Source organism: Amblyraja radiata, chromosome 17 (assembly GCF_010909765.2).
Source record: "Amblyraja radiata isolate CabotCenter1 chromosome 17, sAmbRad1.1.pri, whole genome shotgun sequence".
In the NCBI taxonomy this organism is placed as follows: domain Eukaryota; kingdom Metazoa; phylum Chordata; class Chondrichthyes; order Rajiformes; family Rajidae; genus Amblyraja; species Amblyraja radiata.
In genome coordinates this window covers 40,308,144-40,331,405 of record NC_045972.1, presented here as the reverse complement: position 1 = coordinate 40,331,405, position 23,262 = coordinate 40,308,144, and the positions used below count along the sequence as shown (strand labels likewise).

At 47.1% G+C, this 23,262-nt stretch overlaps 1 protein-coding gene across 2 annotated transcripts in view; it reads right to left on the bottom strand.

The window, feature by feature from the left end:
* bcar1 (BCAR1 scaffold protein, Cas family member) overlaps positions 1–23,262 on the bottom strand; it is a 211,011-nt gene that overhangs the window by 170,249 nt on the left and 17,500 nt on the right. Inside the window, exon 1 of one of the 2 annotated variants that reach the window (XM_033036293.1) lies at positions 16,361–16,428. The exons of the other annotated variant lie outside the window; for it this stretch is intronic. The gene's annotated coding sequence lies outside the window, so the exon portion shown is untranslated. Of the gene's footprint in view, positions 1–16,360; positions 16,429–23,262 lie in introns of those variants that run through there. 2 annotated transcript variants of the gene reach the window in all.

Here is a 23,262-nt window from a genome sequence, read left to right as displayed (position 1 = left end):
CCAGACCTTTGGATCGGACTTTGTATTGGACCACATTGTCACATTACAACTCCTCTCTAGCACTAGGGCGGCACGGTGGCGCAGCGGGTAGAGCTGCTGCCTTACAGCGCTGGAGGCCCGGGTTCCATCCTGACTCTGGGTGCTTGTCTGTACGGAGTTTTACGTTCTCCCCGTGACCTGCGTGGGTTTTCTTCAGGATTGCCGATTTCGTCCAACACTCCAAAGACATACAGGCTTGTAGGCTGATTGGTTTCGGTAAGATTGTAAAATTGCCTCTAGTGCGTGTAGTATAGTGTAAGTGTGCGGGGATCGCTGGTCGGCACGGATCGGTGGGCCGAAGGGCCTGTTTCCGCGCTGTATCTCAAAACTAAACTAAACTAAAACTACAAAGCCCAATGATATTATTGCTGGATTATTAATTCAGAGCTTTTTTAATGTGGCATTTATAATGAAGATTGTGTGTTAAATCTGACCTTTCCAAACCACAGTATCCCACAAGGAGCACCTTCTGACCATTTGCCCCAAATCACCACAGTTGTTTCTGCCTCTTATACAGGAAAAACAATAAAAGGATCATTAATGCTTTTGTGAATCCATTCCCCAATTCCCTAAAAACTCATATTTAAGCTGCTGCTGAACATTTCTTTGATATAATCAGTACAGTAAATAACTGTGAGGAATGTAGGTTAGGTACACAGCAGGAACACCCTGTGAAGCCTCAGATGCAGACTGTGGCCTGGAGAGGGAACAAGCACCAGCTTTATTTAGCTTCAGATCACTTTGTTTTTGACAATTATTTTTAATAGTGGGATTGTTATATTCGTGATTCCACGGCTAACGAATGGTTTGATCGTGAGCAGATGCCTTTCAACATCAACGGGTCAAATCACACGGGCGATTTTCTCAGAATGTATCACTTCATTGGGGAGTGAGTGAGAGATTTAGTGTGTAGGAAGGAACTGCAGATGCTGGTTTACTCCGAAGATAGACACAAAATGGGTGACGTTTTGGGTCAAGACCCTACTTCAGGCCCGAATCGTCACCCATTCCTTCTCTCCAGAGATGCTGCATATCCCACTGAGTTATTCCAGCGTTTTGTGTCTATTTTGTGTTCGAGTTTTAATTCAGTGTGGTTAGAGAGAAGGCCTTTAGCGGGTTAGACACGGTCCTGTATTGATGGCCCATCATTATTCCACACAGGGTATTCCCACAGTGAGATCACACGGAGTGTTTCATCTAGACATGGGCATGTGGTCTTCCTCCAGCTTAGTTTAGTTTACTTTAGAGATACAGCGCGGAAACAGGCCCTTCGGCCCACCGAGTCCGCACCGACCAGCGATGCCCGCACACTAACACCATCGAACACACAGTTTTACTGAAGCCAATCTACCTACAAACCTGTACATCTTGGGATGTGGCGCAAACCGGAGCACCCGGAGAAAACACACATGGTCACATGAAGAACGTACAAACTCCGCATAGACAGCACCCGTAGTCAGGATTGAACCCGGGTCTCTAGCGCTGTAAGGCAGCAACTCTACCGCACATCTCCCCCGCACACCTCCACTAAACTTTCCCCCGCTCATCTTCTAGCTACTACGCCCTCTGGTGTTGGACAAAAGACTCTGACTGTCAACTCTCAAAATGTCACCTACTCCTGCCACGTCTCCACACAGCCTCCAAAGTTCCAGAGAAAACGATCCAAGTCCATCCAACCTCTCCATTGCAGCAGAAACCCTGGTTCAGGTAGCGTTCTGCTAAACCTCCACAGCGCCTTCTGCAAAGTCGCCACACCTTCCCTGTCATGGGGTGACCAGAGCCGCCCGCACACAACAGCAGTGCCCAGGCAATAGCTCAGGTCAAGTCAATAACTCAAGGAGAGAAGTTGGGGGAAAAAATAACAAAGTAGGGCATGTCCAGTCCTCTTGGGAACGTCCAAGGGCCATGACATGCAATGGAGGTAGGGGTGGGATAACCATAAGGAACGGTTCCGTAGAAACAAAGAACTGCAGATGATGGTTTATACCAAAGATAGATACAAAGTGCTGGAGTAACTCAGCAGGTCAGGCATGTCTGGAGAAAAAGGATAAGTGACGTTGTGGGTCTGGACCCTACTTCCTTATTTTCTTGTGAAGGGTGGGCAGAATGCTACAGCAGTGAAGCCCTGGGCCTGTGGGCGGTGGAGTCGAGGAGGGTCGGTGGAGGGCCCAGCCTGGAGGTGGGCAGGTTTGGGACCCTTAGTGGGGTCCAGGTCGGCAGTTATTAAAGGAGTGGAATAAAGTAAAGTTGGGGAAGGGTCCCGACTCGAATGGTCACCCGTCCGTTACCTCCAGAGATGCTGCCTGACCCGCTGAGTTACTCCAGCACTGTGTGTCTATCTATGGAACGGGTGGGTGTGTGTTTGTCATCAGCTTCGCTGCATTGAGGGGTGAGGGGAGGAGGGGAGCGGGGAGCAGTTGAGTGCTGGCTGCAGCAGCTCACTGCTCTACTGAGCAAATAACAAGACAGGCTGCACTGCAGTAATTTGCAAATCAGCTTTGTTTTTTTCTTTCTGGCTTTGTGGAAATCCTGATAGCAGTCTAAAGATTCTTAGAGTCCTGACAAGCGACTTAATGTTAATCAGGAATGAACTGGATGAAGATGCGTCTCGTGTTCAAGTATATTTTGTAAGTGCATCGCAGCTTGCATTTGCCTCGGAGTTTCCAGCGCCGAGGATCAGATTTTCACAGAGCATTATTTTAATTGAAAGGCTGTTTAGTTAAGTTTAGTTTAGTTTAGAGATACAGTGCGGAAACAGGCCCTTTGGCCCACTGAGTCCGCGCTGACCAGCGATCCCTGTTACAGTAGCACTATCCCACACTCTGCGGACAGTTTACAAATTTAACCGAAGCCAATTAACCTGCACATGGTTCTGCACCTTCCCAAACCTCTAGTGTCCCCCTCCCCGACTCTCAGTCTGAAGAAGGGTCCCAACCCAAAACGTCACCTATGCCTTTTCTCCAGAGATGCGGTCTGACCCGTTGAGTTACTCCAGCATTTGTGTCTATCGTTGGTGCAAACCAGCATCCGCAGTTCCTTCTTACACAACCTACAAACCTATACGTCTTTGGAGAGTGGGAGGAAACCGGAGCACCCGGGAAAATCCACGCGGTCACGGGGAGAAGATACAAACTCCGTACAGGCCGCAACCATGGTCAGGATGGAACCCGGGTCTCTGGTGCAGTAAGGCAGCAACTCCACCGCTGCCCCCCCCCCAGAACATGTCCCAAAACAGAACTGCGGAATTCTTACTTGCAGCACTGTAAAACCCATTTCAATATATATATATATTAAAATAAAACAGACAAATGAACAGAAAATAGTAGTGCAAGTTTTGGCAAAGATAATGAAATGACGATTGTCTTTTCTGTTGATTTGAACATTTCCAGTAATATTTCCAAACCTCTGGCTTGCAAAACGGACTTCAGTTTTAATAGAAAATAGACACAAAATGCTGGAGTAACTCAGCGGGACAGGCAGCATCTCTGGAGAGAAGGAATGGGTGACGTTTCGGGTCGAGTCCTTTCTTCAGGTTGAAAGATACAGTGTGGAAACAGGCCCTTCGGCCCACCAAGACCCATCGATCTCCCATTCACACTAGTTCTATGTTCTCTCACTTTCTCATCCACTATCTACACAGAGGCTTGCTGATTTGTTCTTCGGCTTGGTCCTTATAATCTCATGCTGGATAGGGCAGGATAGGAACTTAGACTCAGTCTGCCTCAGACAGTGCATTCATTGGAAATGTGATTACTTCAATTAATCACTTCAGAAGATAGTTTGGTTTATTCTAGTCACATCTAGCGAGGTACAGTGAAAAGCTTTTTGTTGCGTACTATCCAGTCAGCAAAAATCCATGATTACAATGAATCCGTCCACAGTGTACAGATACAGGATAAAGCGTATAAGGTTTAGTCCAGTTAAGTCCGAATAAAGATTGTTCAAAGGACCCCAATGTGGTGGATGGGAGGTCAGGGCCACTCTCTAGTTGGTGAGAGGATGGTTCAGTTGCCTGATAACTGCAGCGATGCAACTGTCCCTGAATCTGGGGGTATGCGTTTTCACACTTCTGTGCCTCTTGCCTTTTGAGAGAGGGGAGAAGAGGGAGTGTCCCAAGGTGAGACTTGTCCTTGGTTGTGCTGGTGGTGCTGCCGAGGCAGCGTGAAGTGAAGACTGAGTCTAAAAGTGTAGAGAAAGGTTTGTTTGTGTGAAGGTCTGGGCTGCGTCCATAATGTCCTGGCAATCTCTTGGGGTCACGGACGGAGCTGTTGCCAAACCATGCTGTGATGCATCCCGATAAAATGCTTTAGAAAGCGCAAATGTAGATGTTGGAGAGGATTGACGGGGACAAGCCGAACGAACCTCTTAAGCATTCTAAGGAAGTCGAGGCATTGGTGTGCTTTCTTGTCCATTGCTTCAAAGATTCGAGAGTTGTTCATCCCTGAACTGCAATCTAAGGTCAGAGTGACTACGTTGAAGTAGGCAAGAGAGGAAGTCCGCGATTAGTCAAACAATGTGGAAGCAATATGTCACGGGGCTGCACGGAGACACAGCTGGTAGAGATGCTGCCTCACAGCGGCAGAGACCTGGCTTCCAACCTGACCTCTGAACGTTCTCTCTGTGACCGAGTGGGTTTCCTCCGGGTACTCTGGTTTCCTCCCACATCTCAAAGATGTGCCGGTTTGTCGGTAAATTGGCCTGTGTAAAAATTGCCCCGAATGTGTAGAGAGTGGACGAGAAAGAGGGATAACATAGAACGTGAGATCAATGGTCAGAGTCGACTCAATGGGCCAGTCTGAAGAAGGGTCTCGACCCGAAACGTCACCCATTCCTTCTCTTCAGAGATGCTGCCTGTCCCGCTGAGTTACTCCAGCTTTTTGTGTGTATCTTCGCTGGGCCTTAGACCACCAGGGGCGCCAGAGAGATGGCAGCCCTGCCAGCAGTCGGTTCGTTTTTTATCTCTTTGTTATTTTTAGCGTTTGTTAAAAGTTTGTTTTAATGTTCTTCGGTTTGTTTGATGTGGGGGGAGGGGGGAGGGGATCGGGGGAAACATTTTATCAAGTTCCTACCTTCCCGGAGATGTGATCAATTTTCGGATCACATTCTCCGGGCTCTGCGGCCTACCATCGCCGGAGCTGGAAGCCTCCTCAGACTGTCGTGAGCCCCACCGCGGGGCGCGGACTTAACATCGGAGCGGATCCCTTGCCTGGGATCGCTCCCACCGCGGCCTGCGGACTTACCATCAAGGGCTCGCAGTCTCAGGAGAGGCTAGTCGGGAGCTCCAACGCCACAGAAGGTTCGACCAGCCCCGACGCGAGGTTCGATCACCCAGCGCGGGGGAGCTGACAACTCCCCCGATGCAGGAGCTGAACACCTCGACGCGGAGGGCCCGAACGCCACTGGCTAATGGGAGTCAAGACCGTCCCGTCAACGGAGGGCTCGAGGCCCACGACCGAGGAAGATCAAAAGGAAGGCCTTGGACTTTATTTCGCCTTCCATCACAGTGAGGAATGTGTCGGAGTCACTGTGGTGGATGTTCATGTTAAAATGTGTTTTTGAGTCTGTTGCTTTTAATTGTATGACTGACCTGGCCAGTGAAATTCCTCGTATGTTGCAAAACATACTTGGCCAATAAAATCTGATTCTGATACTGAGGGAACTACACAAACTAAGGGAACCCATTTATCTCAGTGTGTTGAGACCAGCAAAGGGATTTGTAATAAATCGGTGGTCATTAGGAGGTAATTGAATGCTGGGGTGGACCCAATCAATTAGAAATGAGCTGAGGTGCCTGTTTGTTGTTTTGGGAATGCAGTGCCAGCAATAACAGGCCTATTATTCTTACTCCAACGCAAAGCAAAATAATTGTAAAATTCTGGATTACCTGTGTAATAATAACTGGTCAATATCATTCGGCTCAAATGCAGAAAGAGAGCAACCATAAATATATACTCCCTGAAGCGACACCATAAGTGATTTCAGAAAAGGAAGAGGGGGCAAGTATCTCGCACACATTTCTGTACAATAGTTTAGTTCAATGGATGTGGAGAGGATGGTTCCACTAGTGGGAGAGTCTAGGAACTAGAGGTCACAGTCTCAGAACTAAAGGACTTTCTTTTAGAAGGAGATGAGGAGAAATTTCATTAGTCAGAGGGTGGTGAATCCGTGGAATTCTTTGCCACAGAAGGCTGTGGAGGCCAAGTCAGTGGATATTTCTAAGGCAGAGATAGTTAGATTCTTGATTAGTACGGGTGTCAGAGATTATGGGGAGAAGGCAGGAGAATGGGGTTAGGAGGGAGAGATAGATCAGCCATGTTTGAATGGTGGAGTAGACTTCATGGGCCGGATGACCAATTCTACTCCTATCCCTTACAACCTTATGTACCCAGGGTTGGCGTTGCATTCATGGAATTCAAAAGGGATACGGCTTGAAACTTGGGAATGTTTCAAAACGAGTAACCCTTGCATTCCCTCTCTCTCCGTCCCTCCCTCCCCCACCCTCGACGTCCCGCTATTTTCACTGTTCATATCCCTTAGTTATCACCTCCTCCACAGCCATCAATGGACCATTGTGGGCTCATTGGCCATCGGTGCCAGCTCTGATTTGTTCTGCATCTTTTCATAACTATAGTTTCCCTCTCCCCTGACTCTCAGTCTGAAGAAAGGTCTCGACCCAAAAAGGTCACCCATTCCTTTTCTCTAGAGATGCTGCCTGACCCGCTGAGTTACTCCAAAATGTTGTGTCTACCTTTTTTTTTAAATTAGCTGCCAGCCTATAACTAGGATATTTTTACCAAGGGGTTTTGTGAGAGGGCGAGGTTCTATGAATACCTAATTGAATGCAATAGATTCAATCCTTATAGATTATAAAGTCATACAGGGCGCACAGTGGTGCAGCGGTAGAGTTGCTGCCTTACAGTGTCAGAGACCCAGGTTCAATCCTGACTACAGGTGCTGTCTGTACGGAGTTTGTACGTTCTCCCTGTGAACCGTGTTGGTTTCCTCCGAGTGCTCCGGTTTCCTCCCACACTCCAAAGACGTACTGTACATGTTTGCAGGTTGATCAGCTCTGATAAAGTTGTAAATTGCTCCTGGTGTGTAGGATAGTGTTAGTTTTAAGAAGGAACTACAGATGCTGGAAAATTGAAGGTAGACAAAAGTGCTGAAGAAGTTCAGCGGGTGCGGCAGCATCTGTGGAGCGAAGGAAATAGTCTGAAGGGTTTCGGCCCGAAACGTTGCCTATTTCCATCGCTCCATAGATGCTGCTGCACCCGCTGAGTTTCTCCAGCACTTTTGCCGACATAGGATAGTGTTAGTGTTCAGGGATGGCTGGTCGGCACAGACTCGGTGGGCTGAAGGGCCTGTTTCTGCACTGTATCTCTAAAACTAAACTACAGCATCTTGTGAAAATCGCCAGTGACTCTGTGGTCAGGGCAACATGTGATGTTGCATTATTGAGGTGAGGAAGGGGGAATTGAGCAAATTTGAATACTTCCCTGTAAATCTAGCTCTCGGTTCGTGTCAGTAGAGTCTAAAAAGTATTGTGTTTATTGTCAAACTGTTGTAAAGATGTCAGGAAACACCTTGCATAATCAGGAACAGATATTAGCCGGTCCTACCACAAGAGTAGGGGCTTATACAATGAAGTGGAAGGAAATGTTCAGCTACCAATGACTGGGGAATAAAAGCCCACCGGGTTATCCCGAGGAGAGCACTAGTCTGACTCTGATTTTCACAGCCCTGCATCTATTGTGCTTCACAATACGCTGCAAGCACACCACTAGTTTGGTTGGAATGTTTTGCTTGGACTCTCTCCAAAAGTGCCTGCTACATGCTGCTGACTTCCAGTCTTTCCGCTGACTGGATAGCACGCAACCTTTCGCTGTACCTCGGTACACGTGACAATAAACTGAACAAAACAAAACAGGCTTGCTCCTGCAGTTGGTATTCGCAGCAATGCTCCAGGCTGCCTCCTGTACTGCAGGCATGCAATACTACAGGGTATAGGAGACCATTCGGCCCATTGTTGCAGTGGAGGGGCTCCCTTGAAGGAGCTACACCATCTGTCCCATCCCTCTGCTTATTTGCCAAACGCTGAAAATATCCCCATTACAGGTCATTTGGTCGAATCTCCCCCCTCTAGTTACTCAACCAGTTTTCGTATTCCTTTTGTGCAAACCTTCCAATTACAACTTTGACAAGACATTTGGACACGTGTATGGATAGGAAACGTTTAGAGGGATATGGTCCAAATGCAGGCAGATGGGAGTAACTTGGTCAGCATGGATGAGTTGGGCCGAAGGGCCTGTTTCTGTGCTGTATTATTCTGACACTACACAGCTAGGCCCAAGGGTTGGGAATTGAGACCAGCATTAATATCTTGCTCTTTGGTGAGTGTGGGTTTTTTCTGTGGTGGAATGTTTTGAGATTTCGATTCTCCATCACTTACCTCTTATGCGACAGATTGGAATAATGTTACAGAGTGAGAGAGAGTGTGTGTGGTCTGTGTCTGTGTCTGGGGTGATTAGTGGTCGGCGCAGATTCAGTGGGCCGAAGCGTTTTCGCGCTGCATCTCCAAAGTCTGAAGTGTAAAGATTTGATACGTTGCTAAGTTCATAAAGAATAGGAACAGAATTAGGCCATTCAACCCATCGAGTGAGTTAAAATTGTAAATTGTCCCTAGTGTGTGTAGGACAGCGTTAGCGTGCAGGGATCACAGGTCAGCGCGGACTTGGTGGGCCGAAGGGCCTGTTTCCGCGCTGTATCTCTAAACTAAACTACAGTAGCTGGGCAGGCAATTCTGATTAAGACCCTTGCTGACCTCTTTATGCTTAAGATGCTTTGACCAAATATTAACATCATTTTTAATGTCAAGTGCCTGAGCCAAAAGATGCTTTGATTTGTGGTTTTAGTGCAAATTAGCACAGAGCCAAAGAAGGCTATTGATAGGATAGGCCCACAGATCGACTAAAACTAATTAGATAATTTGATCAACTGGGACTGCTCGATGAAAACATCAGCTCAGTTCTCATTCATTCACCGTCAGCATTTTACTGCCAACTACACAGAGAGCGAGCGGACCAGAGTCGTTATAGATCTGTTCACACACAGCGGCAAGGTAATGGATTCCAATCCCACACTTCCACGATGGCGCAGTGGTAGAGTTGTTGCCTTACAACCCCAGAGACCCAGGTTCGATCCTGACCACGGTTGCTGTCTGTACGGAGTTTGCACGTTCTCCCCCATGAACTGCGTGGGCTTTCACCGGATGCTCCGGCTTCCTCCTACACTCGAAAGACCTGCAGGTTTGGAGGCTAATTGGCTTCGGCAAAATTGTAAATTGTCCCTAGTGTGTGGAGGCTATTGCTAGTGTACGGGGATCGCTGGTCGGCGCAGGCTCAGTGGGCCGAAGGGCCTGTTTCCGTGCTGTATCTCTAAACTAAACTAAAGGTCCACTTCCGTGACTTCAGCGCAAAGGTCCAGCTCGCCAGAGTCAGCAGCGTAACTTCCTTTGCGTAATACTTCTCAAACAGAGCAAATGAAGGGCCGGATAGAGTGGATGTGGATAGGATGTTTCCACTAGTGGGAGAGTCTAGGACCAGAGGGCACAGCCTGAGGATAAAAGGACGTACCTTCAGAATGGAGATGAGGAGGAATTTCTTTAGTCAGTGGGTGGTGAATCTGTGGAATTCATTGCCACAGATGCCAATGGAGGCTGTCAATGGATATTTTTAAGGCAGAAATTGATAGATTCTTGATTAGTGCGGGTGTCAGGGGTTATGGGGAGAAGGCAGGAGAAAGATAGATCAGACACGATTGAATGGCGGAGTAAACTTGATGGGCCGAATGGCCTAATTCTGCTCCTATCACTGATGAACTTGCGAATGAATGAAGGAAGGACCAACACAGTCTCGAAGGCTCACTACACCGTAACGTCAAAGCCAGTGTTTCAATAAAGGTATCAGATTACGGCAACTAAGTTTAGGCGTTTAGTTACTGCACCTCCAGCCTGTCATCTACCTGTAAAAACATTGCTAATTGAACACATCCATCAGCGGCTTTAGGGATTTGTGAAGAAGAGACGTTCGAAAGGCACGCTGCAAATTCAGGACCTTCATATTTGAGCTCCTAATGTTGGCGAAATGTTGCCCTGTGTTTGGGTTGTCATTTTATGTCCCTTACGTTATAGATCGTCGAGTATGATTAAGTAGCTCATAGAAGTTCATTACACTGATGGCTGGACCCAAATTATAACTAACCACATATTCACGGGGTTCGAGAGGAGATTGTTAAAAAACTATGAGCAAAACCGGAGATAAAATGAGAGTAATACCCAAGACCTGCGCCACAATGACCAAGCAAGTTGCTTCAATAGAATGGAGACACAGAGTCAGTTTTGTTTGTTATTGAAAGGTGTATCGAGATACAATGAAAAGTTATTTTGTTGCATGTCATCCAGTCCATGAGAAAAAACTATACATGATTACAATCAAGTCGCCCACAATGTAGAGACAGGATAAAGGGTATACTATTTAGTGCAAGATAAAGTGCAATCAAAGATTGGTCAACAGTCTCCAATGAGGGGGACAGGACTACACTCTATCTAGCTGGTGAGAGGACGGTTCAGAATCCTGATAACAGCTGGGAAGAAACTGTTCTTTAATCTGGACGTGAACTGCAGATGTTGGCTTCTTGAGCAAAACACAAAGTGCTGGAGTTACTCAACAGCTCAGACAGCATCAGTGGAGGAAGTGGATAAGCAACCTTTATATTCCTTCCACAGATGCTGCCTGACCTGCTGAATAACTCCTGCACTTTGTGTTTTGCTCCAAATGAATGTACCTTAATCTCAATTTGTATATTTCTAGAGGGAGATGTTTCACCTTGAGGTGACTGTTTTCTGAGGCAGACCCTCAGGGTTGTAGAAGCCGATGTGGTCCATGTCTGCTGAGACCTCATTGTGGACCTTTATTGCCAGACAATGAGAGGCAGATGAGTAGAGGACCATTGGTGACTAATGTGGAAGGAGCATCCTCTCAAATGCTTCAATCAATGGGTTGACATTGAGTTGGAGCTCAGCCTCCAAAGGTGGGCTTATACAAAATATAGATACAAATGCTGGAGTCACTCAGCGGGACAGGCAGCATCGCTGGGGAGAAGGAATGGGTGGCATTTTGGGTTGAGAAGGGTCTCAACCCGAAACGTCACCCATTCCTTCAAGAGCGGAACTCGCTATCAAAACATGGAGGGGACGGGGGACACAATTTTTTTGGCGGCCACGCGCGCATGCGCACACTCACACACACGCGCGAGGCTTTGAAGGCTCAATCCAGCGCTAAGAACGGAGATCGGAATCACAAAAACTTGGGGGGGGATATCCCCCACCTCTCAAAACATGGGGTGGACGTGTCCGCTCAGGCCCCCCCCGGGTTTTCCGCCCCTGCATTCCTTCTCCCCAGAGATGCTGCCTGTCCCGCTGAGTGACTCCAGCATTTTGTGTCTATATCTGAGGAACTGCAAATGCTGGTTTACACCGAAGATAGACACAAATTGCTGAAGTGTCTACCTTCGATGTAAACCAGCATCTGCAGTTCCTCCCTACACATGTATACAAGCCACGTCTGCCAACTGCAGCTCAAGGCCTGGTTGGGGTGACCTTGGTGCTGGGGAGAAGCCAAGGGAGATTACCTCACGTTGAGTTTTTTATAGATGGAGCAGTTTTACCTTGAGATTTACACGGTGAGAAAGCAGTGCAGGGCTTCAGAATTAAAAGATTCATTCACGTACTTTATCTCAATGACCCGCATAAACCTGCTACTATAGAATAGGTTTGCAAGATATATTTGAATTTTTAAAAGAAAATTGTGTTTCGGTCAAACTATAAATTCTGTCTCAAGACTCTTGGCCTTCTCCTCTCGGAGAGAGTTGTGTAGTGGGCAGAGTGTGGAGAGACAATCCGAACATTGGAGACCGACTGATGATGTGATGGCTATACATGCATCACCCTATACGCACCAATCCTATGTCGCGTCTCCATAAGGCATCACCCTATGGGTCGGCGCGGTGGCGCAGCGGTAGAGTTGCTTCCTTATGCTTCTGTCCCACTTAGGAAACCTGAACGGAAACCTTTGGAGACACTGCGCCCCACCCAAGGTTTCCGTGCGGTTCCCAGAGGTTGCAGGTGGTTGCCGGAGGTTGCAGGTAGTGGAAGCAGGTAGAGAGACTGACAAAAACCTCCGGGAACCGCACGGAAACCTTGGGTGGGGCGCAAAGTCTCCAGAGGTTTCCGTTCAGGTTTCCTAAGTGGGACAGGGGCATTACAGCGTTTAAGATCCGGTGTCAATCCTGACTGTCTGTCTGCACGGAGTTTGTACGCTCTCCCTGTGACCTGCGTGGGTTTTCTCCGGGTTTTCTCCAAAGACGTACAGGTTTGTAGGTTAATTGTCTTGGAATTAATGTACATTGTTCCTAGTGTTTGTAGGATGGTGTCAGTGTGCGGGGATTGCTGGTCGGTGCGGACTCGGTGGGCCGAGGGGCCCTGTATCTTTAATCGCATGTATAATAATAATAATAATAATAAATTTTATTTATTGGGCGCCTTTCAGACATCTCAAGGACACCTTACATAGGTTAACAGGAAATATAAACATATAATCAGAATAAAATAAATAATAAAGACATCACAGAAACACAAATTAAAAACAGAATTCAGTCCAAAAACAAAAATCAAAAACACAATGTGAATGTATGGGCTGTATCTCTAAACTAAACAAAAGTTGTTATTGATACAGAACGATGGAGTGTAAACAAAAGGTTTATTCCCTCAAATTTGTAAAATATCCATCGTCTCAATGTCCTCGTACAGACGACGTTCCTGACAGACTAACCGAAAGCAGACAAGCATTTTCAGGCTGAGAACAAGCTTATCTCAGCAATTTTTGACAGCACCACATTCAGCGACAGATGGGTTTATTAAAATATAACGCTGTGTTTGTGTGTGTGTGAGAGAGAGAGAGAGAGAGAGAGAGAGAATGGTTCTGCTTGGCATGATCAAAAAATATTGCAGGTGTGAAGTAACAGTTCTTTGTGAAAATGGTGTGAGTGGTCTGAATTCTACACCACAGTGCTATTCTATTTCAACAGAGAACACACTCAGTATCCACATAGTCGAGGGATTAAAAAAAAATATTCCTCCCTCCCCTTCAAAACCACACCATCGCTGGAAGATGCGAGGAGAGGCCAAATGGGACCTCCTCACTTCACCTCCTTCCACCCCACACTCCCTCTCGACAAGCGGTGAATCGGTGGAATTCATTAGGAACATATAAACATAGAAAATAGGTCTAGGAGGAGGCTGATCTGCCCTTTGAACCAGCACCGACATTCATTGTGATCATGGCTGATCGTCCCCAATCAATAACCCGTGCCTGCCTTCTCCCCATATCCCTTGACTCCACTAGCCCCTAGAGCTCTATCTAACTCTCTCTTAAATCCATCCAGTGAGTTGGCCTCCACTGCCCTCTGTGGCAGGGAATTCCACAAATTCACAACTCTCTGGGTGAAAACGTTTTTTCTCACCTCAGTCTTAAACGGCCTCCCCTTTATTCTAAGACTGTGGCCCCTGGTTCTGGACTCGCCTAACATTGGGAACATTTTTCCTGCATCTAGCTTGTCCAGTCCTTTTATAATTTTATAAGATCCCCCTCATCCTTCTAAACTCCAGTGAATACAAGCCTAGTCTTTTCAATCATAGAAACATAGAAAGATAGAAAACAGGTGCAGGAGTAGGCCATTTGGCCCTTCGAGCCCGCACCGCCATTCAATATGATCATGGCTGATCATCCAACTCAGTATCCTGTACCTATCTTTCCTCATATGACAGTCATTGCCACGGAAGGCTGTGGAGGTCAAGTCAAAGGATATTTTCTATTGCAGAGATAGATAGATTCTTGATTAGTACGGGTGTCAGCAGGTATGGGGAGAAGGCAAGAGAATGGGGTTAAGAAGAAAAGATAGGTCAGCCATGATTGAAAGATGGAGTGGGCTTGATGGGCCGAATGGCCTAATTCTTTCGTATCAGTTATGAATTTATGAAGTGAAACCATTCCATAAGAACACACTGCCTTTGACAATTCTTCACCACTTACCCACAGTATTACCTCTAGTTCTCTTTCCACGTTCACTGCTTGACCAATCGAGTATTTCTAGCATATCCTGTCTTGATCTCCAAAGCCTCAACAGTTTCAGGATTTTAATTTGCAGGAAGGAACTGCAGATGCTGGTCTACACCGAAGATAGACTCATGGGTGACGTTCCGGGTCGAGACCCTTCCACAGACACCACTGAGATAAACGCTCTGCTTAGATTTTTCTGTGTTGGGATCAGTTATTTCTGAGCGCAATTTCTGAAGAAGGGTCTCGACCCGAAACGTCACCCATCCCTTCTCTCAAGCGATGCTGCCTGTCCCGCTGAGTTACTCCAGCATTTGGTGTCTATCTTCGGGATTTTTATTTTCCATCCTACACTGTCCATGTCAACAAACGTTACCCCAGAGTGAGTGCCAGAGCACATTGTCTTTGCAACAATCACATACAGAACCACTCTCTGGATGCGCTGAGCAGAAATACCACAGGACTTGGAACAAACTGCTGGAAGTACTCAGCAAGTCAGGCAGCATCCAGGAAGGCAAAAGGATGGTTGACTATTCAGCCCTAGATGAGTACCATTCCTTGTTTTCCACAGATGCTTCTTGACCTGCTGTGTTCTTCCTGCAATGTATTTGTTGCTCGAGATTCCAGCATCCAAAGTAATGCAGGTCTATAATATTATAGGAGTTCATCTGTAATGAAGATGATAAATCTTCATCTATTCGGAGATAGAAGCAAGATACTTCATCTACAAGTCCAAGCAGCCCAACATGAATAAAGAACTCACAGAGTATTAATGAGGGCTAATATCGAGGGCGTCACGGTGGCATTGCTGTAGAGCTACTGCCTTACAGCGCTAGAGACCCGGGTTCAATCCTGGCCATGGGTACGGCTTGTACGGAGTTTGTACGTTCTCCCTGTGACCTACGTGGGTTTTCTCCGATATCTTCGGTTTCCTCCCACACTCCAAAGACATACAAGTTTGCAGGTTAATTGGCTTGGTATAAATGTAAATTGGCCCTAGTGTGTATAGGGTAGTGTTGGGGATGGCTGGTCGGCGCAGACACGGTGGGATGAAGGGCCTGATTCCGCGCTGTATCTCTAAACTATATTGTCTCAGTGGCGCCCAGCTGCGTCCAGGGCACTTTCTGTGGCACGCGGCCTTCTGGGTAAACACTGCCGCCATTGCCGGCTCGTTTCCGATGTAAACTTGATCGATCGTACAGTGTTGTGGAAATCACAAACTGCCTTGATTGCACTTGGGACTGAGTACAGAAGTGTTTACGTAAGAGTGAGTTTACATAAGTAACCCATTGCGCAAGACCATTGCGTACGTCTGTATGAAGAGTGCCTGTGTATTCCTGGTGAATTTACTGGATCCACCAAGATGCAGCACAGAACTCCACAAGAGATTCTCCATTCCTGTGGCTATCAAACTAAACCTGTCCCCCCCCCCCCCCCCCTTTCTGTCGTGGGGAGGACGGACAGCCTCCCCCCCCCCCCCCCCCCCCCCAATCTTTACACATCCCCAATCCTTTCCTCTCGTCACTTTAATTTCACATTTCATGTACCTTGTGTTTCATGGACTGTTGGCAGATTAATTTCCCTCCTGGGATAAATAAAGTTCTATTGTATCGTATCGTATGTGGCAGGCTGCCAGCATTATACTGGCAATCCTGCTGGAGGCCATTGCAGTGGGCGCTGGCCAATTCCAGGCAGTTATGACAGCCATTGTTATAGCTACCAGCTCCAGGCAATGCCCACGGCAGCATCCAAGGAGACAGGCAATCTATTATAATGGCCGGGAACAGCATCCTGCTAATAAACAGTTGTACCGCGAATGTTAACTCAGTACATTTTGCACAGAGAGATGAACAGATGTCTAAGTTGCATTTCAGCAAAAATAAAAAGTAAATGATTAAACCCAGACTGTCGAAAGCTGCCAGATAGTTTATGGCAGGCCAGACTGACATGGGTTTATAGTGACACTTTCACTCAGTGAACACCTTTGACAGTAGTCAGGTCCAGCCGCAACGCTTACAATGGGATTGACTCACGGATCTCTGCAGGGATTTGCTCGCTTGTAAATGAACCGTGGCTATTACTGACAATAAATGCTCATGATGGGAGACGGTTTTACAGATGGTGCTAAAATCATCCAAACTGGAACTCACCTGTCAAAAAAAGCCACTACCTGAACCAATTCCCCGCGGTGATCATTACCGCTCAGGTCTCACTCCATTATTAATAGGGAACGACATCTCAGCACTGGCTCTGACCCCGATACTAATAAGATATTACTTATTTATCCTTGTCACGTTATTTAACGCGAGGTAGTCACCACTTCACCCACAGCAGTAACTCACCGCTCCTGGAAACACACGTGTAGACTCACGAGGACTAGCTGACAGACAGCTGAAGGGCAGAGTAAAGATTGGGGTTCGCGTTGGCAACTGGTTCGATGAGGAATCCACGGAGGCTGCAAATCGATATGTGGGACCGGAGGAACGAAGGCTAGTGTGGAGCGAGTGTAGAGAGACGGGCAGCTAGAGTAAAAGGCAGAGGATAGTCTGTGTGGAGAGATGCAAGATAAAGATTCTTGCATCAATCCGTTAAGGTAGGAGTGAGCAGTGTGTGTGTGAGTGCAAGTGAATGAGTGAGTGAGTGTGCAAGTGTGCGTGTGACTGTCTGTGTGTGTGTGTGTGCATGCGAGTGACTCTGTGTGTGTGTGTGTGTGTGTGTGTGTGTGTGTGTGTGTGCGCATGTGCGTGTGCACGTGAGTGACTGTGTGTGTGTGTGCGTGCGCGAGTGACTGGGTGTTTGTGTGTGCGCGCGCGTGCTTTCATGTAGCACAAATAACCCGTCATGTGTAGAAAACCATTGATGGTTTAGTTTGGTTTATTGTCACGCTTATCGAGGCACGGTGAAAAACTTTTGTTTGCTGCTCAGCAGCCAACAGAAAGACAATACATGATTCCAATCAAGCCATCCACAGTGTACAGATACATAGAGTCAGAGTGATACAAGCATGGAAACAGGCTCTTCAGCCCAACTTGCCCACACCGGCCAACATGTCCCAGCTACACTCGTCCCACCTGCCTGCATTTGGTCCATATCCCTCTAAACCTGTCCTATCCATGTACCTGTCCAAATGTTTCTTAAACGTTGCAATAGCACCTGCATCAACTACCTCCTCCGACAGCTCGTTCCATACACCCACCACTGTTTGTGTGAAAAAGTGACCCCTCAGGTTCACATTGAACCCTATTAAATGATAAAGGGGATAACGTGAATAAGGTTGAATGTAAGATGGCATCCAGTAGAGTCTGATCAAAGATAGTCCGAGGGTCTCCAGTGAGGTAGATAGCAGCTCAGGACTGCTCTCTGATTGTTAGTAAGATGGTAACGGCAATGGTGCGAATGCGAGAGAATTGGGAATGGTGATGGTCTTTCACAGGCGATACAGAGGAGAGGGGCCTTGCCAACAAAATGATTATGGAGTAGAAAGAGTCAGCAACTGATTCAGATTTTACCCAAAGGGACAACATGGTATGAAAGGCAAGAGCGCACTCTCAATGCTTCCTCTAACATTTGCCACATTTCTCTCACACAATAAACCGGAGATCCGATGTCCTTTACAGAAAGAGAAAAGTAACCAATGTTCTCGAAACGATCCAGTCACGCGCAGTCACAGATCTTGTCCGGGTCATCGGTGATGGTGCTGTAACTACCTTGACAAAGACACGTTCACACAAGGCACGGCACTTCAATAGAATCATCAAGTTAGCCTGAGGAAAAGATTTAGAACAGGGCCATTTCAAAAGGAAAGCAGCCCAGGCAAGATAATCCTGTTGCCTGGACACTTGGAATAAATCACAGCGACACGTTCAATATGAAAAGGAGGTACTTTGCTCGGCTTGAGTTACAACACGTTGTACAGTGAACTTAACTGAAACACAAAGAACTCCAAAGCATTAAAAATCAAATTGAAAACTCCACGGTTCAATTTTTAATTCTCAGCAAGCACAATGACGCAATCTCCCAACCCGAAACGTCATCTATCCACGTTCTCCAGGGATGCTGCTGATGTGAAGAGTAGATGGAGTCAATGGTGGGGTGTCTGGTCTCTGTGATGGACTGGGCTACATCCATAACTCTGCAATTTCTTACGGTCTTGGGCAGAGCTGTTCCCAAACCAAGTCATGAAGCAACAAAATAGTATGCTTTCTATGGTTTAGAAGGATGAGGGGAACCTCATTGAAACTTACTAAATAGTGAAAGGCCTGGATAGAGTGGATGTTGAGAGGATGTTTCTACCAGTGGGAGAGTCTAAGACAAGAGGGAACAGCCTCAGTCTCAAAGAAGGCATCTTTAGGAAGGAGGAGGAGGAATTTAATTGGCCAGAGGGTGGTGAATCTGTGGAATTCATTGCCACAGACGGCTATGGAGGCCAAGTCATTGGGTATTTTTGAAGCGGAGATTAATAGGTTCTTGATTGGCATCAGGGGTTATGGGGAGAAGGCATGAGAATGGGGTTGAGAGGGGAAGATGTTAGAGATACAGTGTGGGACCAGGCCCTTTGGCCCACCAGGTCCACATTGACCAGCGAACCCCGCACACCAACACTATCCACACACTAGGGACAATTTACAATTTTATCAAAGCCAATTAACCTACAAACCTGTACGTCTTTGGAGTGTGGGAGGAAATGAGGAGACAAAAGATTATAGACAATAGGTGCAGGAGTAGGCCATTCGGCCTTTCGAGCCATTCAATGTGATCATGGCTGATCATCCCCAATCAGTACCCCGTTCCTGCCTTCTCCCCATATCCCCTGACTCCGCTATTTTTAAGACCCCTATCTTGAAAGCTACCCAGAGGAACCCACGCATGTCACGGGGAGAACATACAAACTCCGTACAGACAGCGCTCATAGTCAGGATCGAACCTGGGTATCTGCCGCTGTAAGGCAGCAACTCTAATACTGCGCCATTGTGCCTTCCTCTCTGTGTGCGGTGTGATGTTAAATATTATTAGATCACAGCCACACAACGTGCCTGGAAAGGCTTCATGTTAAAGGCAGGCAGTGTGCGATGCATCACCACTGAGACTGACATGTGATTGTTAACGCAGTGTATTAAGGGAATTGGGAAAAGGAAGGTTAATGGAGTCAAGTCACATACAGGGCACAATATCAATGAGAGTCAGATCAGGACCAGGAGTTGAAATAATCCATTCCCATTACGCGCTGCACACATGCCAAGATGGTTGAAAGAGGAATAAAATGCAGTTTTTGTGGTGAAAAACAGAAGTAGGGGGGTGTCAAGTGGAAAGGAACAGGATCACTGTTTGAATGATCTAAAGGCAAGTCAGTGACCACACGATCTGGGATACTGTTCACTCCTGTGGTATAACAAGGATTTGTTGTTCGCCCAAACAGCGGCAGAGACGCGGGTTCGATCTTGACTACCGGTGCCATCTCTGTGTTGAGTTTCCACCTTCTCCCTCTAACTGCGTGGTTTTTCTCCGAGTGCTCTGGTTTCCTCCCACATCCCAAAGGACATACAGGTTTGCAGGTTAATTGGCCCTCGTGTGTGGGAGGCGAACGCAGAATGACACAGAACTGGTGCGCCAGTGAACGAGGGTCGGCGTGGACTCGGTGAGCTGAAGGGCCCGCTTCCACGCCGTACCGCTAAACTGAACCAGATATTTAATACTAACTTTGTTCAAGGTCCAATCAAGCACTATTAGATCATTTCTGAGTGTGTGAATTACTTCTGCAGATTATTTTAAGACTCTACACTGGCAAGTCACCCAATGGGGTCAAGGAAAGAGCGTTCACGTCGCGACCCTGTTTCCGCCAATCTTTCCACCACCAAGCACAAGAAGCGACAAGACAGACACCATTGTATGCAGATGCTGAGAAGTGTGTTCAGCTCTGGCTGGTCAATTCTAATCTTGTGTGTGGATTCGATAAGAAGAAGAAGTCACCCGAATACACAGGTGGATTCTAGTCTTAAGTTCCACACACACCCAACGTCTACAGATGCACCGTAAAAAGCTTACAGTTGGGTCGCACTCCAACTTGACGTGGGAACAGCTCTGCCCAAGACCGCAAGGAATTGCGTGTTCATCTCTGGCCTTTGTCAAACATGTGCCGATCAAACACCTTCCTCACCCATTGGCCTGCCATGCGTTGCCCTGCCCCCACACTCTGCCAGCGTTCCCCCCCCACCCCCCCCCCCCCTGCAATCAGTCTGAAGAAAGGCCCTGACCAAAAACATCACCTACTATCCAGATTTCCCAGGGATGTTGCCTGACCCACTGACTTACCGCAACACTTTGTGTCTGTTTGACACAATATGATACGATCAAACTTTACTTATCCCAGGAGGGAAATTGATCTGCCAACAGTTATAAAAAACACCATACATGAAACAAATGGTTTGCTTTGGTAAACCAGCGCCTGCAGTTCCTCGTTTCCACATCACAAGGACAGGATGGTCTGGTCTCAGCCGCAATGCAAGTGAAGGCATTTTACGGTATTCAAGTCTGAAGAAGGGTTTCGGCCCGAAACGTTGCCTATATCCTTCGCTCCATAGATGGTGCTGCACCCGCTGAGTTTCTCCAGCATTTTTGTCTACCTTACGGTATTCAAGGCTTTTTTTTGTGATAGGAGCAGAATGAGGCCATTCGGCCCATCAGGTCTACTCTGCCATTTAATCATGGTTGATCTATCTCTCCCTCCTAACCCCATTCTCCTGCCTTCACCCCACAACCCCTGACACCCGTACTAATCAAAAAACGTTGGCCATTGACAGGCCTTTCCATTTCCGACATTACAAAGTGACTGGCCTACACACTGCTTGCAAAGTGCTTTGGACCGAGGCAATTCCTAACAGGTATCAAGTGCAAGCCAGTATTTCTTTCATTACCCGCTGAGGAACCAGAAGATGGCAGAAATCTCCAAGATGTCTGAAAGCAGACAGCAGCAATTATGAGGAAAACGGCTTTTGGCAGCTTCCTTTGACAAAAAAGGTTTTACATTCTGGCAGGCTCTTTCATTCATTTAAGGTCAAGTTGATTTTCTGATGTGCAGCAATAAATCCACGGAAAATATATCTGTACAGTGGACTCGGACAAGATTTCCTAAACGGCTAACAGTAAATGTCAGGACATAAATCCACAGAAGGTTCTTAAATCACCACCGTGTGGCTGCACAGTTGTTCCAATGACAACCGTAGTGTTGCGACTAAATCCACACGGACTCTCGTTTTCACACCTTACCCTTCCTCATCTCTGTCTCCCCCTCTCCCCCGACTCTCAGTCCGCAGAAGGGTCTCAATCATTCTATCCAGAGATGCGACCTGTCCCGCTGAGTTGCTCCAGCATTTTGTCTCCATCCCATCATGAACTCACTTTGCCCCCCCAATCTTGTCACCCTTCCCACCCGCACAGCAACTCCAGGCTCATGTGAAAATTGGACGGGAAGAAACAAGCAAAACCATTGCACAGTTGCAGTTACACCCAATGTCTTGCAAGAGGTTGAAAAGTTTAAAATTAGAGCAAGTTAAACAATTATACAGTGCTTACAGGTTGCCAAGGGCAACCTCCCGTGCTTGAAACATGATCAAAAACTAAGGTTATTCTTTAAAGGCAGAACATTTTCAGCCAACATGGAAGCCAAGTCCTTAGGCCCACCGCGTCCACACCGACCAGCAATCACCCCTTACAATAACAGTATCCTACACATTAGCGACAGCTTAACCAAAGCCAATTAACCTGCAAACCTGTACGTCTTTGGATATGGAGGAAGCCGGAGCAACCGGAGAAAACCCACGCGGTCACTGGGAGACTGTACAACACCCGTCATCAGGATGGAACCTGGTCACTGGCGCTGTGAGGCACTAACTGTACCCACTGCACCACCGTTAATCCAAAATGGCCAAAGCAAACAACAGTAGAATTTAAAGTAACAAAAAATGGTTTGTGAATTAGCAACGTATCAAATAAAACTCTCACAATGATTTCTTCACTTCATGGACGGTGACTCCGGGTGCCCTGGCTTCCTCCCACACACCAAAGACGCGCAGGTTTGTAGGATAATTGGCTTCTGTAAAATTGTCCCTGGTATGTTGGGAGTGGGTGAGAAAATGGGATAACATAGAACTAGTGAGAACTGGTGATGGATGGTCAGCGTGGACTCAATGGGCCGAAGGGCCTGTTTCAACACTATCCCTAAACTAAAAAGAACATAGCAATGACACTTTGGCATCTGGCCCCCACAGTACATGCTGAACAGATGATGCAACTCGCAGTGTAGTTAGCCTGAGAACAAACAAAACTCACAGTTTTGTCCATTGGACAGTGTACAAAATAACATGAAGCATCCGTCGAGGCTTTTCTTTTAAAACACACACATTGTACTGTGGAGTATTTTTGTACAGATTTATGATATTTTTGGAATTCTTCCCAGGTAACCAAAAGAACAAGGAATCCTTTACTTAGTTTAGTTATAGAGTGCGGAAAACAGGCCCTTCGGCCCACGCCCACGCCAATCAGTGATCACCGCACACTAACACTATCCTACACACACCAGGGACAGTTTTACATTTGTTTACCAAGCCAATTAACCTGCAAACCACTTATGTCTTTGGAGTGTGGAAGGAAACCGGAGCAGCCGGAGAAAACCCACGCAGGTCACGGGGAGAACGTACAAAATCTCTGTACAGACAGCACCCGTGGTCAGGCTCGAACCTGGGTCTCTGGTGCTGAAAGCGCAGCAACTCCACCACTGCGCCACCGTGCCGCCCCCTCCCCGAACTTCTCCCCTGAACTTGCCTCATGTTGCGGCTTTTCATTCAGTGCTTTAAAAAAAGACCTGTTATCTCTCCAGATTTAGGTGCTTGGTGTGTAACCGAAGGAGCTCGGAGGTAGTGCTGGGGAGTTTACACATTGCCCTGGAGGGAGTCATTGTCACAAATTGGTACCCTTCAACATTTGCTCTTCAGCCAGCTGGAACCAATCCAGATTTAGCTGAAAATACTCTGCTGTTGATTTGCAAAAATAGGGGATA